The following is a 14,839-nucleotide window of genomic DNA, read 5'->3' as shown; positions in this document are numbered from 1 at the left end:
AATAGATTTAAATAGAGAATTGTTTTTACAATATGTTTTAAATAGCTCTGAAACATTTTGAATTTTATAAATTAATTATACGTTTATGCATTTTATAGAGAAGAAATATGTTGAAAAGGCCAGTCTTGTGAATGTATCTGTTACTTTGCCAACAGTGTTTTACTGTAGTTATTGGATGATGCAAGGATTCTTTAAGAATTCTCTCCAGCAAGTACTGAAAATTAATATTCTAAAAAATAATAATATCTTTCACAAGATATAATTGGGCCATTGTATTGCTTAGTACAAAAATATGAAATACTCACTCACATGTACTGAAAATTTGCTGCTTTGTCATGTTGATACTCAATTTGTACTACTTAAAAAACCGAGGGGAAATAAATGGTTTTCATTTCAAATGTCAGATTTTTATAAATTGTTACGTTTAATTTTCATATATGGGCAATAGGCATCTAATGTTTGCTATTAAAGGGGGTGCAGTGGCGCAGTGGGTTGGACCACAGTCTTGCTCTCCGGTGGGTCTGGGGTTCGAGTCCTGCTTGGGGTGCCTTGCGGTGGACTGGCGTCCTGTCCTGGGTGTGTCCCCTTCCCCCTCTGACCTTACGCCCTCTGTTGCCGGGTAGGCTCTGGTTCCCCGTGACCCCGTATGGGACAAGCGGTTCTGAAAATGTGTGTGTGTGTGTTTGCTATTAAAATGTAATGTTTGCAGAGTAAAATTTAAAAAAAAAAGAAAAACTTAACCACCAGTTATATTGATGTTTCCTGCAAGACTGTGATTTACCATTTATCAGCCCATCCCCCATTCCATATGGTTCTAGTCCATCTAGCTGAAAAGCCTGTGGTGCTACATCTAGGACCTACAGCATGGAAACAAGAAGTGCCAATGTGCCCCGGTCGTCTGGTCGGGTTTTCAGCAAAGCAGAAAAAACCTAATTGATAGCTCCTGATGGGCCTTAAGTAGGTGATCACACTTCTCTTTTAAGCATTTCGAGATTTTTTTAAGACTACGTCTCAACAAAAAACCCATTTATTTAAAAAAATGTGAGATGTACCATCACAGACAATAATAAGAAGAGTATAATTCATCAGTGGAACTCCAACAGTTATGAAGGGCTGACAACCACTACATCAGTGAAGTTAAAACTGAACAGATTTCTGCTTGTTTGGAACGAATAAATGTCCGGTCTTTGACTTTGCAAGGTGCTGCTCTTCCAACCAGTCTCACAGCCTTGTGCCCCGAACACCTGAGTGTGTGGCCACTTAGACCACAGCACACCACTGACATATCATAGCGCACAGACTTTGAGAGGCCCCTCCATCCAATTCAATACACACACACACGCACACATTATCTGAAACCACCTGTCCCACGTGGGGTCACAGGGAGCCGGAGCCTAACCAGGCAACACAGGGCGAAAGGCTGGAGGGGGAGGGGACACACCCAGGACGAGACGCCAGTCCATCACAAGGCACCCCAAGCGGGGCTCGAACCCCAGACCCACCGGAGAGCAGGACCCAGTCCAACCCACTGCGCCACCACACCCCCCCAATTCATTTCACATTTTCAGAACCGCTTGTCCCATATGGGGTCACGGGGAACCGGAGCCTACCCGGCAACACAGGGCGTAAGGCCAGAGGGGGAGGGGACACACCCAGGACGGGACACCAGTCCATCACAAGGCACCCCAAGCGGGGCTCAAACCCCAGACCCACCGGAGAGCAGGACCCAGTCCAACCCACTGCGCCACCACACCCCCCCAATTCAATTCAGTTCAATTCAATTTATGTTTATAGAATACTCTTCTTACACAGTGACACAGAGCACTGAATCTATGCTGTAGGAGGTGCATTGGATCCAGCTTAGAGAACTTAGAGGAAGGAAAAATGTCACCCGATGTTCACAAGCTGCCTTTGGACCCTTCAGTGGGCCCAACAGGATTTTCAGCACTGTATTTACAATGACCACTTCCTCTCACTGGCTGGTGGCCCATGGGAAAAAAGGCGAAGACAAACATCGAACAATGCTGTTTGGAATATGGGGTGCCAGTGCACAATAGGGGAAAGAAACCACCCAACCCATCCACAGCAGCCTATCAGTGTCACTGCTATGCGGCAAAGAAGCTTGGGCAGGACCTGTGAAAGAAGGCCTGGACTCCAAAACCCCTTGGGAGAATTTCTCCATGATGGCTAGGGTCTGGGTTGTAGAGGATTAGAGAGGGTCTCCGGGTTCATATTACTACAGAATACTACACATCACCTAAAACAGGAAAAAGTTCACCTTTCCCTAAATTACCGTGTAAGTGTGCCTTCTTTAAATTTATTTAAGTTTCGGAATTAATATGGAAAGTTCCACCAGGCAGAGCAATTAAATAGAGCTGATCTCTTTTTAAAGTAGTGCAGGTGCTCCTAATGAGCGTTAAATTGCATGCATTAATAACAATGTGTGCGGCGCTAGATAAACCTGCCTGCTGGACAATGGAAAATCATATAAAAGAATAGAGTCCATGTGACTCCCTGTTTTTGGTAGGTGAGGCTACAGCTGGGACGATAACCTGTAACCCAGAGATAAGATGGTTAAAATAAGCACGGGCTTTTTTTCTGAGTGCTTCATTTGTAGCATGCTTGCATTCTCATGTATTTCTCCCACCCCTGTGCAAGCACTCAACATTCTTGCTGCAAGAACTAGCCTGACCCAGGCAGCGGTAATGAAACCCAATGGTGTGTGAAATGGACAGCCGTGTTGGCCCTTCTCCTCCCGTCTTGAACCCAGGCTGCTGTGCCGGTAGTTGACCGATCCTACTGGTGTCCGGAGAGCTGGGTAGCTCCGTCGTCTTTCCCCACCCCTTCCGCGAGCACTCTGATCTCTTCTGTTGAGGTCTAACGCGTTGGCTGGCCAGCATGCGTGATAAGCCACAATAATTCTCTTGAAAGGCCGCAGCATCTCTGAGCTACAAACCCAATCCTCTGGAGTAATTACACTAAGTTATATGTTTATGTTAACAAATAGCCCCTGTAGTATTTTTGCCATTAACTACAATCATGTGCTCGGCAAGAGTAAAGTTGATGGGGTGATAGCCAGACAGCCTATCTGGGTTTGATCCATCAATTATCAGATTAACCCCACATAATAGAAAAATACAGGTTCCCTGGTGATTGCTGTGCCCTTATCAAGGAGATGTCTGTCTTGGACAATTTAATAAAATAAATACATATTAAGCTACAGGGAACTTGGGTGGTCTTTGACTCGGTTTCTAACGATGTGCTGTTCCCAGAACAAATGAAAATAATGCCCTGATTCAACTTAAAAGAGGAAAAAATCCTTCTTACGCATAACATTCTGCAAGATTATCCTACTAGTTTAAAAGAGTTTGGTTTAAGACTGCTGAGCCGGTTTTTGTTAAATGAGTGTATGCTCTTTATTATGAGAACAAAATATCACTGCTGTAACTGAAGAATAATAGTATTTAATGATACTGACCAACAACAGTCATATCATATTAATGTATTAATGTTCCATTTTGTAAATATCTGCTCAATTGATACAAATTAAACGTGTTCAGTTTATTTGGCGGGTGGTGCAGTGGCACAGTGGGTTTGGCTGCATCCTGCTCTCTGGTGGGTTTGGGGTTCGAATCCTGCTTGGGGTGCCTTGCAATGGACTGGCATCCCAACTTGGGTGTGTCCCCTCCTCCTCCAGCCTTACGCCCTGTGTTGCCGGGTTAGGCTCTGGCTCCCCACGACCCTGCATGGGAGAGGTGGTTTTAGAAAGTGTGTGTGTGAGCGAGAGTTTATTTGGTTAAAACTGAGAAAGTTTCATTCATACAATTGCGTTTTTAACATCTGGAGCACTGAGTGGGCAAGAGGTGTGGTTTAGTTTGTGCAATCTCAATTAATTTTTTGTAATCAAACATGAAGCCATCCAAGACATGTGCCAATCAGTGTCCTCAATCAGGCCTGCATAATACAAGGATGTTTACTCTGGGTCTCCAGTAGGCTGCTTGTGCTGTGGGAAGTGCAGTGTGAAAACCGGAATAAAAATGAGACTACAATAAAATGTTATAGTTTCATACCCTAGCCGTCCCTTCCTTAGGAAAAGAAGAAATTAGTCATCCCCAAAGGTGAAACAAAGAACACTGTAATAGCATTTTAGTAACAAAGTACAACTTCACTTTCCTGATCTGAAAGCAAAGGTTTTTAAATATGTAAATGTGTTTAAAAACATCACATTTCATTCAGTGTATATATTTCAATTGTAACTAAAAAGTAAAACTGTTAAATGTAACATTTTTAGTTTTTTTTTTTTGTAAAATCCTTAACACTGTGTGATTCATAGAGAGTGTTTACAAACGTAACATATGCAGCAGAAATATTTTCAGAGTTTCTTAACGCACAAGGTTTGGAAGGTGTGCTTCTGTTTCTGATTAATTCTCTGCAGGGTAGCAAAGGCCCACAGCTCAGTCCGTTACTTAACAACTCGACACCCAAAAAACAGTCTGTTTTTTTATCTTATGTGTCATCAAGTGACTCAGAAGACCCCTGTATTACAGAACAGTGTGCACTTGTGAAGAATGTCACCTCTGAAGTTTGGTGAGCTTCATGTATTATAATGTAAGTATGACATTATATGAAATTAATGTAGGGAAAAAACTGATTTTTCAACATGGGGATGCTACAAAATAGCCATTTTCAGTCCTTTTTCTGGCACCGTGAATGCTGGTTTGGTTGAAACTGGCCTTGAAGTTCAACAGAATTTACTGAGTTACTCTTTGACCGGAATGACTCGAGTAATGTTGAGATTTCATTGTAATTTCTGTCTGAATTATCCCCAGTGTGGTTTTAGAATAATTCACAATACTGGGTTTTCAGCAAAACAGGTTATTCGCCCCCAACTGAGATACCCGCTCAACGTGATTTGAATTGCTCGGTTTATTCAAAGAGCAGCTCAGTTAAGGCCTCTTGATTCGATTTGAGAATCGTATTCTGTAACTAAAATCTGTATTGTATAGAGATTTCAAAGAAAGAGGCAATAATTTAGATCCTCTGCTAGAAAATAACACTCTCCATCAAGGTGCACAACAACACCAGGTAAGGGTCATCAGGTGGCCACAAGGTGTAAAAATAAAATCATGTGGTTTTCAACATATTATACCATCTCAGAGAAACTATAACCTAGCAAATATCCGAATATGTGCACAAAAGGCTAATAATGTGCATCTGAAAGGCCACAGAAAAGAGTAAAAGCGAAGTTGTGTACGTTGGTATGCAAAGGGTTAAGTATAACGCAATGATTGGCTCGAGGAGGGAGTAACCCGGAAGTAGTTCCATCGGGCCAAGTCGCGTACATCCTGCAGCTGATATCTGTAAGTTGCTTTTCTGTCTGTGTAATTATATTTAAAACGGGATTCTTATGTGTTATTATATATATATACATATACACATACGACTTTGTACAGTGCAACTGAATATATCTGGATTATCTTGTGCAGTAAGTGCAATCGTGCTGTCAACGCTATTTTTTTTGTTCTACTAGACTAGCGAAATGGGGAAACACATCGTCGTCGGCAGTCAGTCAGCGCCGTGCGTTGCAACACGAAACACTGAAGTTCAAACGATTTGCAAAAATGTAACACGTGATCTATGATTATTAATATGTGAAAACAGCTTTTTTTGCAGCGTGTAAATGGGTATCGTATGATATGTTCAATAATGTTGTGGTTAACGAATCGCATGGCTTGCAAAAACTAAGGAAGTCGAAGCGGGCGAGCTGTTTACTTACTGCTTCTAAGTTCTAGAACTATTAATATCGGTGCTTCTGTTCTGTAGAAACTGTCTTTAGCAGCAGGACATGCTGAGTTACTGTATCGATTCAGGATGAGTGCTAGGTGCTACAGCAAGAGCGGGATTGCCGATTGGGGACTTAGAAGAGAACATTACATAGCAGCTGAAGTTTCCTTTTAAACTACTAACTAAAGCGTGACTTACATTATGATTATTATTTACCTATTTATACAGCTGGGTAATTTTACTGGAGCAGTTACGGTAAGTACTTTGCAAGGGTACCGCAGCCGGAAGTGGGGATCGAACCTGCGACCTTTGGGGTCCGGTCAGTCACTTTAACCACTACACTACCAACTGTCCCTTTAGTCCTACAGAACAGTTGTAACCAGTGCACTACCTGCTGAGAAACATTACATTGCCATAAAAGGGAAGGCACTTCATTTTCAGACAGACAAGACACTGAAGTAAACAAATAAAATGTAGGGTGGTTATTTGTAGGAAAGATTAATATAATTTGAATTACTTATTCACATTACATTTACAATTATTTATTTAGCAGGCGCTTTTCTCCAAAGCACCTTCCAATAAACTCTATATATAGTGTTGTCAGCCCACTTATTCACTGTGGTGATTTACACTGCTAGATACACTACTTACAGATGGGATCTATACATCAGTGGAACACACTCTCTCTGTCGCTCACAACAGTCTGTATTTGATCGAAGACAACTTTTCTAGTGAAGCGCTCGACTGATGTGCCGCAAAGTTTAAATCTGTTCTTTGAATGATAAGAAAGACACACAAGGCAGCCAAAAAAATGGAAAAATGGTGTACGGGTTTGTATTTCATCCTTTACGAACCCGTGTGAGCGGCTGCTTGGTTGTCAGCGTGTTTCACGTTGCATGTGTAACACCTGTGAAGTTAAATCATGTGGTGACATGTCCCATCTACCTGTGAAAAAGTACTGCCTTCACCACATGCTCGCAACAGTCAGAAACCTTTGCAGAATACTGTAATTGCTTCAAGGAGCTTTCACTTTGCAAAACAGACATGAAACAATAGTTTCCTATGTGGGGGTGAAACTTTACTGTTATTACTGAAGGTAACCACCAGATACTGTGACATTGCTCATGTTTATTAGATAAAGTGGCAGCAGGGCATGTCGTGCTAGAGCTGTTCTCTCTTGATCTGGATGTTTCCAGTTTGAATTCTGAGTTCCTCCTCCTTAACCTTGAGTAACATAATTTCCCTCAATTGCTCAGGTAAAATTCCTTGCTTTGGATGGGGAAAATCACTGCATGTTCCTTTGTGTACAAAGTTAACATTGTTGCATTGGGCAAAGGTTTTATTGATGTGGTGGGAGGGATGGTCAATTTTTGTCCTCCTAATAATGTTAAAAAAAGAAAAACAACTCCCATTCGTGCATCCTCCTTTTCCCCAGCGCACCCATTAAACCATCTTTGATGTTATTTTTGAATTTCAATTGATGGCATTCTTGTCCAGCACTGATCATTCTAAAGTTTTGAACGTTCCAGTATTTTTTGCTTTTTTGGTGTTTTCCGATTTGTAATATTTTTTTAGTTGCTCCTCTTGGCACCATTATGCCAAGCTCAGTAAGAACATATGAATCGAGCTGACTATCGTACCCCATTTTCAGCAATTGGATCGGAAACATTTCTGAACTTTTTCCTCTAGCCTACACAGATCCTTTACACAGTAACAATTCGATCCTATGGTTCGCAAAACAAACACACACAAGCAGATTCTGTTCTAATAATAAATTTTTAAATTCCCCAAGGTAGTGTTTGTGTGTATTATCGTAGAAATACAAGTTATTTTTTCATACTCCTCCAACATTTTACTTTGTGTTTATGCATCCATTGTACATGCTTACATGGTTTCTGTAATCTGGCGATAGGATTGAGCTGGAATTGAGACAGAAAAATTGATGTCCTGTATAGATGTACAGACCTGGTGTTGGGGAGTGTGGTCTCTGCAGAATGTCTGAGAAACAAATGCCATGAACAGTCTTCTGTACTGTTAAACATTTTACAAAATGCCTGCAGTGGACAGGGAATGTCCAGGGTTCCATCCAGCTTAGTTGTCATTTTTTTCCAAAATTCTATTGAAATTCTATTGAAGTTTTAATAAGCAGCAGGCTCTTTTAACATCCACAGCCATTGAAGACTAGCAGGTTAATTCTCTGTCATCCTGTAACAGACTCAGGATCTCAGAATGGGCTAAGGGGAGCATCTTACCCAAATGCTTCATATTTGCTGTAGTCTGCTTCCTTCTCCAACCACCCCTTGGTCAGAGCCACATTTTCCCCTGCTCCCTTACACATTGGTATGGAAACAGGGTAAAGATATTTACTGACATTCCCCTTGCTGTCCATTCACACAGAATCTGGTGACAAAACAAGGGGTTTAGTTTTTTATTCAGAATTTACACCACAGAGTGTGGAAGGAATTCATGCAGAGAGACTAACAAAATTTGCATTCCTGCTGCAATCTTATTTGCGTTAAATTATTCAACCATTTATGCCATAGAGCAACTTAACACGCATGTTCACATATAAACAGTGTAAGGGCAAATTTTCTTAGTAGTAGTGTAGTGGTTACAGCTGCTTCCTTGTAATCTCAAGGTTGTCAGTTCAGATCTTGCCAACTGCTGTAGTACTCTTGAGTAAGGTACTTACCTTAAATTGCTCCAGTAAAATTCCCCAGCTGTATAAATGGGTAAGTAGTTTAACATTGTCAGTCAGTTTGGAGGAAAGCATCAGCTCAATTAATAAATATAGGTGTAAATACACAGAAACGGATTTGAACCTTACATTCAAAACCACAGCCCAGGAGCTGTGAGCCACCAATACAACACACTGTGCCACCCATAGATGATGATAAATTTATTTCCTTGTCTAGACAGAAGCACTTCTTGCATCAATGACAGTGATTTATCTTATTGTAGCCAAGCTTTTGAAGGATGTACATTACCTTATTGGCTTTTTCTGCAGTCTCTGCTTAAAACTTAAATTGTACCTTTCTGTGTATAAGCCAGTTGAAAGATCTGGGTCCCAATGGTAACTGGTAATGAAACAATGCATCTTTTCTCTGTGACCTGTAGGGCACTGAGGTCAGAGCAGTGCATCCCCCCTCTATCCGGTAGTACTTCGGCTTACCCCAAGTGCTGTTTCAGCTGCAGCAGGGAAATTTGCACAGTTAGTGCTTTCCACAGTTTGTGGAGCTTATGCTGTAATATCTCTTAATACGTCTTGATCCAGGCTATGTTATTGCATGTACTGAGATGTTAAAGAATAATACTTTTTTGGGGGCAGGGGTTGAAAATCTGTTGTTCCTTAATGCAGTGGCAAGGTGGCATGTTGCAGGAAATCTGCATTAAGCTGCGAAGCTCCGTTTGGTTTGGAGGGTAGCCATCATCAGTCCCAGGCCTCCTTCGCACTCCGAGCCTTCCTGTCACTGTTCCGAATCCTGACCCAGCCTAGGGCGGCCTTTTGACGGATCGCTAGCCATTTCCTGCCTTCCACACCGGCTCTAATTGGAAATTTGGGTGGCCCTGCTTGTTTATTTTGGTGGAATGCAGCGGGTTATATTTTCATGGCATTTTCTCAGCAGTGCAGCATTACAGCCCCCAACAGCCAAGCCCAGAAGTCCCCTTTCACCCCCCACCCTGCAACCTCACTCCAGCACTGCACCACTTCAGCCCCGGCTCCATGTTTTCACAGTCTCTCCTACATGGGGGTCTGTAGCCAGGGCACAGGCTGCCCCCCTACCCTTCAAGCATGAGGATGTCTGTATTGGTGTCATAGCAGGAGCCTGTGAAGTTGCTTAAGCTGTGCTGATCTTAACTGATCTGAGCTTGTGATTTTCTGTAGTTGTCTGTGTGCCATTCATGTTTTTAAAATAGAGGAAAAATGAGTCATTCACTCATTAATTGCCTTGTTAAGTGCTCTGTGTGACATTGTTGAAAAAAGCACTTTATGGAAAATGAATTGTAGTCATTTGATTCTAAAGTGCATCGTTGCATCATTGAAAATGAACTAAATTGAAGGAATTTATTATTATGCATCCGTATATTTTGTAGGGATTACGAGTATTTTTTTTTTTTTATTTTTAGCCATTGTTTTCTGCCATTGCAATTAATTATTCCATTAAATTTGAACAGTTGTTTATGTTTTTATTGGTATCATTATTTTGAATATTTTGTTCAAAAGTTCTTTGGCAGTGTTTCTAATAGTTAAACCTTTAAAAATATCTAAGTAAATTAATCCTCTGTCATGTTGGAGTCATGTTTATTATTACTGTTTCAAATGTGAGGTTGGTGCCTATGCTCCACAGACTAAATAGATAAGAACAAACATGCAGTCAAAGCATAACAAATAGGAAAAAATTCTTAGGCTTATGTCAGTCTCTGACACCATTTTCATATATACTGTGAGGCTCTGATATGTTTTTGAGTTATTTAACAGAAGTGCTCAATCATTCTGAAAATGTAGAAGTAACCTTATTTGATCCAAAAAGTATATGCATGTTATTTTGAAGGCGCCTAGCTATGACTCATTTCATGTGGTTATATGCTGTGGATGAGTGTGAAACATCTTTTTATCCTAAAATGAAAATTGATTTACTTAAGAAAAGAATTGTCTGTTGGTGAGAACAACAGACAAAAGCTATTCACTTTCGCAAGGCATGATGATGGAGAAAAGGTGTATGCTCATTGATTTTATGTGTGTCAAACAAGGAAATACGGCCATCGGTCTTTTTTTGAGGCCAGCTGTGTGTGGAGAACAGTCTGTTCTAGCCAGGTCTTCAACTTCTTGCCCAGTTGTACACTGTGAATAATTCACAGCTGAATATATTTTTGAATACAAATATATGATTGTTGATTGGTATAACTAGTAGAAACTGTATCTCATGGTATTATTTAAGCTTTTTCAAGCGTAATCAGTTCTGCTATAATGTGATAGTTGTTTCCTCAGAAACATTCCATTGTGATAATTTGTGTAATAGAAATGATGCAGCCCAAAATAAATTAGAAGATAGTGCTATAAACCTGCAAAAAATAGAATCTTTTGCAAATAATTGAAAAAAAAACTGTTAATATGTATTGAAAAATATGTAGTGTGTGACAGTCCTTTGACCAGAATACTTCTCTATACCCTCACCACTTTGGCTAACCATGTTCAACTGTAAAATCGTTGGTTAAAATTAAACAGTAAACATAAAAATGTTGTGCAGCTGAAGATATTCAGGTTGGGGTTGTATTCACAAATCAGTCTTGCAAAAGTTTGCATTATATAACGTGTTTCTCTCTATTTTTTTCAAAATCATGTAATTAAAAAATGCATTATAACAGAAGTGACTAATTATTTCAATATATTTTATGATTTGTTAGAAGTTAGAAAATCAGCATTCCAGATGCAGTGCAAAATTTATGTGCAGGAAACTCCAGATGAGGGTTTGCTGTAATTGAAATGGTACCTGTAGCACAGTGTATGCTTTTACTTCCTTTATTATTAGCTGTCTTGGTGCATTGGAACTTGATCCCTGATCAGGTCTTGTTTGTCTGGCATGACACTGGCCACGTGGCCAGTGGTAATAGCACCGCTGGTTTGACACAGGACGTGGTCCAGCTCTGTGGTGGTCCACTCAGCATGCCTCTCCACCTGCCCTGAAAGGTTGCTTTGTGCCTCCAATGGGCCAACTTCGCAATCGCTCCCACATGCGGACAGTGAACCTTCATGGCTGGAGTGGCCACTTACGGTTCCTGTGTTGAGGCAAACGGGGCTCTTGGTAACCCGACACCCTTTTCAGTTGCTGTTAATCGTTACAGGGTAGATCTCTGGACTCAGGACCAGGGATAGAAGGTTGGTGGCTGTTTCAGTGGGTGATTGTTGTTTACCGGAGTGGGGAGGTGGGGGCTCAGATCCCTAGAGGGATGGAGTCCACAGGGCTGTGAGTTTGAGGTGAACCTTGCAAGGTTTTTGAAAGTGTGTATCTGTAAGTAGAGCTATATCTTTGCTTGTGTGAGTGAGACATTGGATACATGTGTGCATGTATGTGAGACAGTGAGAGCACAGCATGTCTGCAGGTGATGTAGTGGGGGATCACCTTGAATCCTCAGGAATTGAAGCACAGATTTTGATTAAAAAACTGAAGTGAAAAGAAGTGAAGGTTTTTCACACGCACAACTCCTGCAAGCAAGAATCATACTAGGCTGTTGAAACCTCATCTTTGGACATGGGCTGCCTGGTTTCCTTTACTCTCTGTCCTTTATAGCTCTACCCTCCACAGCGCTCTGTAAATCCATGTCATGTGCTACCGAGCTTGTTGACACCTTTCAGCAAGGGCAGGTGGAACAGATGCCAAGGACTGTAGACATGGGGTGTGAATCAGTGATATGTGAGATCCCCCAGGACCCCTGGGTGCTCACCCTTCTTTGTTATTGTGGTAACAAATGGTGGGATGCATTGTTTTTTCCTGGTACATCATGCTCCCGATGCTAGATAGATATTGTGTCAACCATGTTTGTGTTTGAAAAAGCAGAGCTGGAATTTCTTTTTAAGTTTTTCTTTACTTTTTTAAAAAACAAATTGCCAGCACCCCTATGGCCCTCTGTCAGATTACGCAATCATTTGTGTCAATATCATCCATAGCCTTTTCGTGTCGGATTTCACAAGTTGTGTTTAACGACCAGGGTTCTTTGTTGTGGAAAGCATATATTTTACCAGATCTCAAGCATTGTCTTTTTATAGAGAGAACTGGAAAATGATGGTCATTCAGAGCTGGCCAGCAGGGCTGTAGGTTAAAGAAAGCACATTTGTGGTGTGGGTGTGGCTGTTCGGATTGCAGCTGGTGGGAGAGTTTTAGTCCTGGATGTTGGTTTTGGTATTGACCACTTAAGGTTTTGGTGCTGGCTACCAGTTAGTTTGCAGTTGGATGCTGGTGGATTTGGTGATGGCTGCAGTGGGTTTCAGTCTGAGAACTTAGTGTGTTTCTTACTAGTTGCCATTGATTTAAGGCCTGGTTGTCAGTGGGTTTGGTTTTGGACACCACTGGGTTCACTCATGGAGGTCTTGGGTGGTGCTGAGATGGGTGTTCATTGCAGTGGGATTGGTCCTGAATCCTGGTGGGTTCTCCTTTGGTTGCTGGTGGCATTGACCCTGGCCCTTTGTTGGGTTTGGTTCCGGAGGTCCTGGACAGCAGCGAGTTGGGCATATCATGCAGATGGCTTCAGTCCTGCTTGTTGTGCTCTACTTAGCCTTGGTTACCACAAAGCAGCTCCAGGAGGCTCAGTGAATGAACTTTCTTTTTGATCGTATTTATGTTGTGTTTTGATTACAGTTAGACTTCATCCCACTATGGGCAGCAGTGACCACCTTGCCAGGCTGAATTTAGTGTGATGGGGCACACTGAGGGGTCAACTGGGGAGAGCCGAATGATGGTGCAGATGAAAACAACATAGAAACAAACATCCAGAAGTGGAACCTGATAATCGGTGGAGACGAGTTTAGAATGCCTTGTTCTCGAAGGTTAAGGATGTTGTACACGAGTTGTCAAGATGTTGAGAAGAGAACAGATCGATGAAATGAGCAAATGACAAATTATGTTAATCTTCTTCCTGTGAATGGCTGTACAACTTCTTATTTTTGTCATTGTTTAATAAGTTAGATTTTTTTGTTTTTTTTCCGGTTTTATTTGTTCTTGGCCTTGAGTTGCCTAAAAAGAGACTTGCTTCTGTCTGCTCTTGTGCACAAGACTCGTGTTTTTGTTGAATTGTTTGAGAGTAGCCTTTTCTGCGGTATTTTCAGTCCTTCAAGTCTACACGTCACCATGCAATTATTTCCACCTACTTTGAAAATGTACTTGTATATAGATTTCTTGCAAACATTCAGTGAGCGGAACCATTTCTCAAACCATTCCGCATGCATTCCATCGTAATTACTGCGTTTGGGATATTGGCTCGCACAACGCCACATGAAAAGTGGAAGTTGCAGTAATGTGAAAACTCATTACAGGTCTCAGGTTGTCCTGATCGAGCACTCCACCCCACCAGCCCCCCGTGCGCGCGCTTGTTCTCTCTCCGTGCACTAATCACTTACAGAACACAGTCTCTAGAAGAATCCCCCATTTAAAGCGGAGCGCTGTCGACATGACGACGGCTTGTTTATCTTACAGTATTTCAAAGCGATGGAGCCACAGAATCACTTTAGGTTTTATTTGAATTTTTGTCTGTTTACTCCAGGTTGTCATTCTGAATTGGAATTTTCTTCTTCTTTTCACGCTTGAGCACAGTGCTTTTTGTTTTTGTCAATGTGCACGTTTTAATTTTGAGCTGTTCGCTTTCAATTACCCAGTGGGATTTTCCCAGAGTCCCACAGTCAGAGCTGCAGACAGGAGTTTCCTTTAACCAGTGCTCAGCGCTGGTATGAGGCATGGCCGCCCAGCATGCCTGCCCATGGGAATTATGGGAAGGATTTTACTGGAATGCTGGGCTGAATCTGACCGTGCGACAGCATCGCTAATTGTAGATGAAAAAAATCCACTGTTAATGACACGTTCTCCAAGTAAAATAAATAACCCGTTTAGCTACAATTAAAATGTTAACACTGAAAAGGCAATTATTTCAAGTGCTGATGGCAGAGGAATGGACTCTGTAGTGTGTTGGAGATTAATGCTTTCAGGATGTTTGATCATTTGTACACCCACTCACTGAGCTACATGATAAAAAGAGGGAAGAAAAAGTGCACTCATTGCAGTTTTTGTTAAAATACACAATACTTTAGGTGACCATGAACGGTCTGACCACTTTGCAGCAGTTTCTCTTCTGCATTTTAAATTTTCTTCGGTACACATGACCCCAAGTAATCCGTGATGAAAGCCTATTTTGAACCAATGTATTGTAATGTACCGATTCCTGCATTATGATGTGCTTCCACAAGCTCACATGGGATTTACACATCTGTGCACATCCTAAGCGCACCAAATGAAACCAGTTAGCCGGAATCCTCCTTCCACAGCAAAACTGGTCACTTTCCTTTGTC

General features: G+C 41.5%; 1 protein-coding gene across 2 annotated transcripts in view; it reads left to right on the top strand.

The window, feature by feature from the left end:
• Window positions 1-5,292: 5,292 nt before the first annotated feature.
• The window catches only part of exoc2 (exocyst complex component 2), a 64,459-nt gene continuing 54,912 nt past the window's right edge, over window positions 5,293-14,839 (top strand). Inside the window, exon 1 of one of the 2 annotated variants that reach the window (XM_018760695.1) lies at window positions 5,293-5,360. The gene's annotated coding sequence lies outside the window, so the exon portion shown is untranslated. Of the gene's footprint in view, window positions 5,361-5,380; window positions 5,486-14,839 lie in introns of those variants that run through there. The other variant, XM_018760694.1, reaches the window with a different exon arrangement.

Source organism: Scleropages formosus, chromosome 19, assembly GCF_900964775.1.
Source record: "Scleropages formosus chromosome 19, fSclFor1.1, whole genome shotgun sequence".
NCBI classification, from domain to species: domain Eukaryota; kingdom Metazoa; phylum Chordata; class Actinopteri; order Osteoglossiformes; family Osteoglossidae; genus Scleropages; species Scleropages formosus.
The sequence above is the reverse complement of the archived record's forward strand: the minus strand, read 5'-3'. Positions and strand labels throughout refer to the sequence as shown.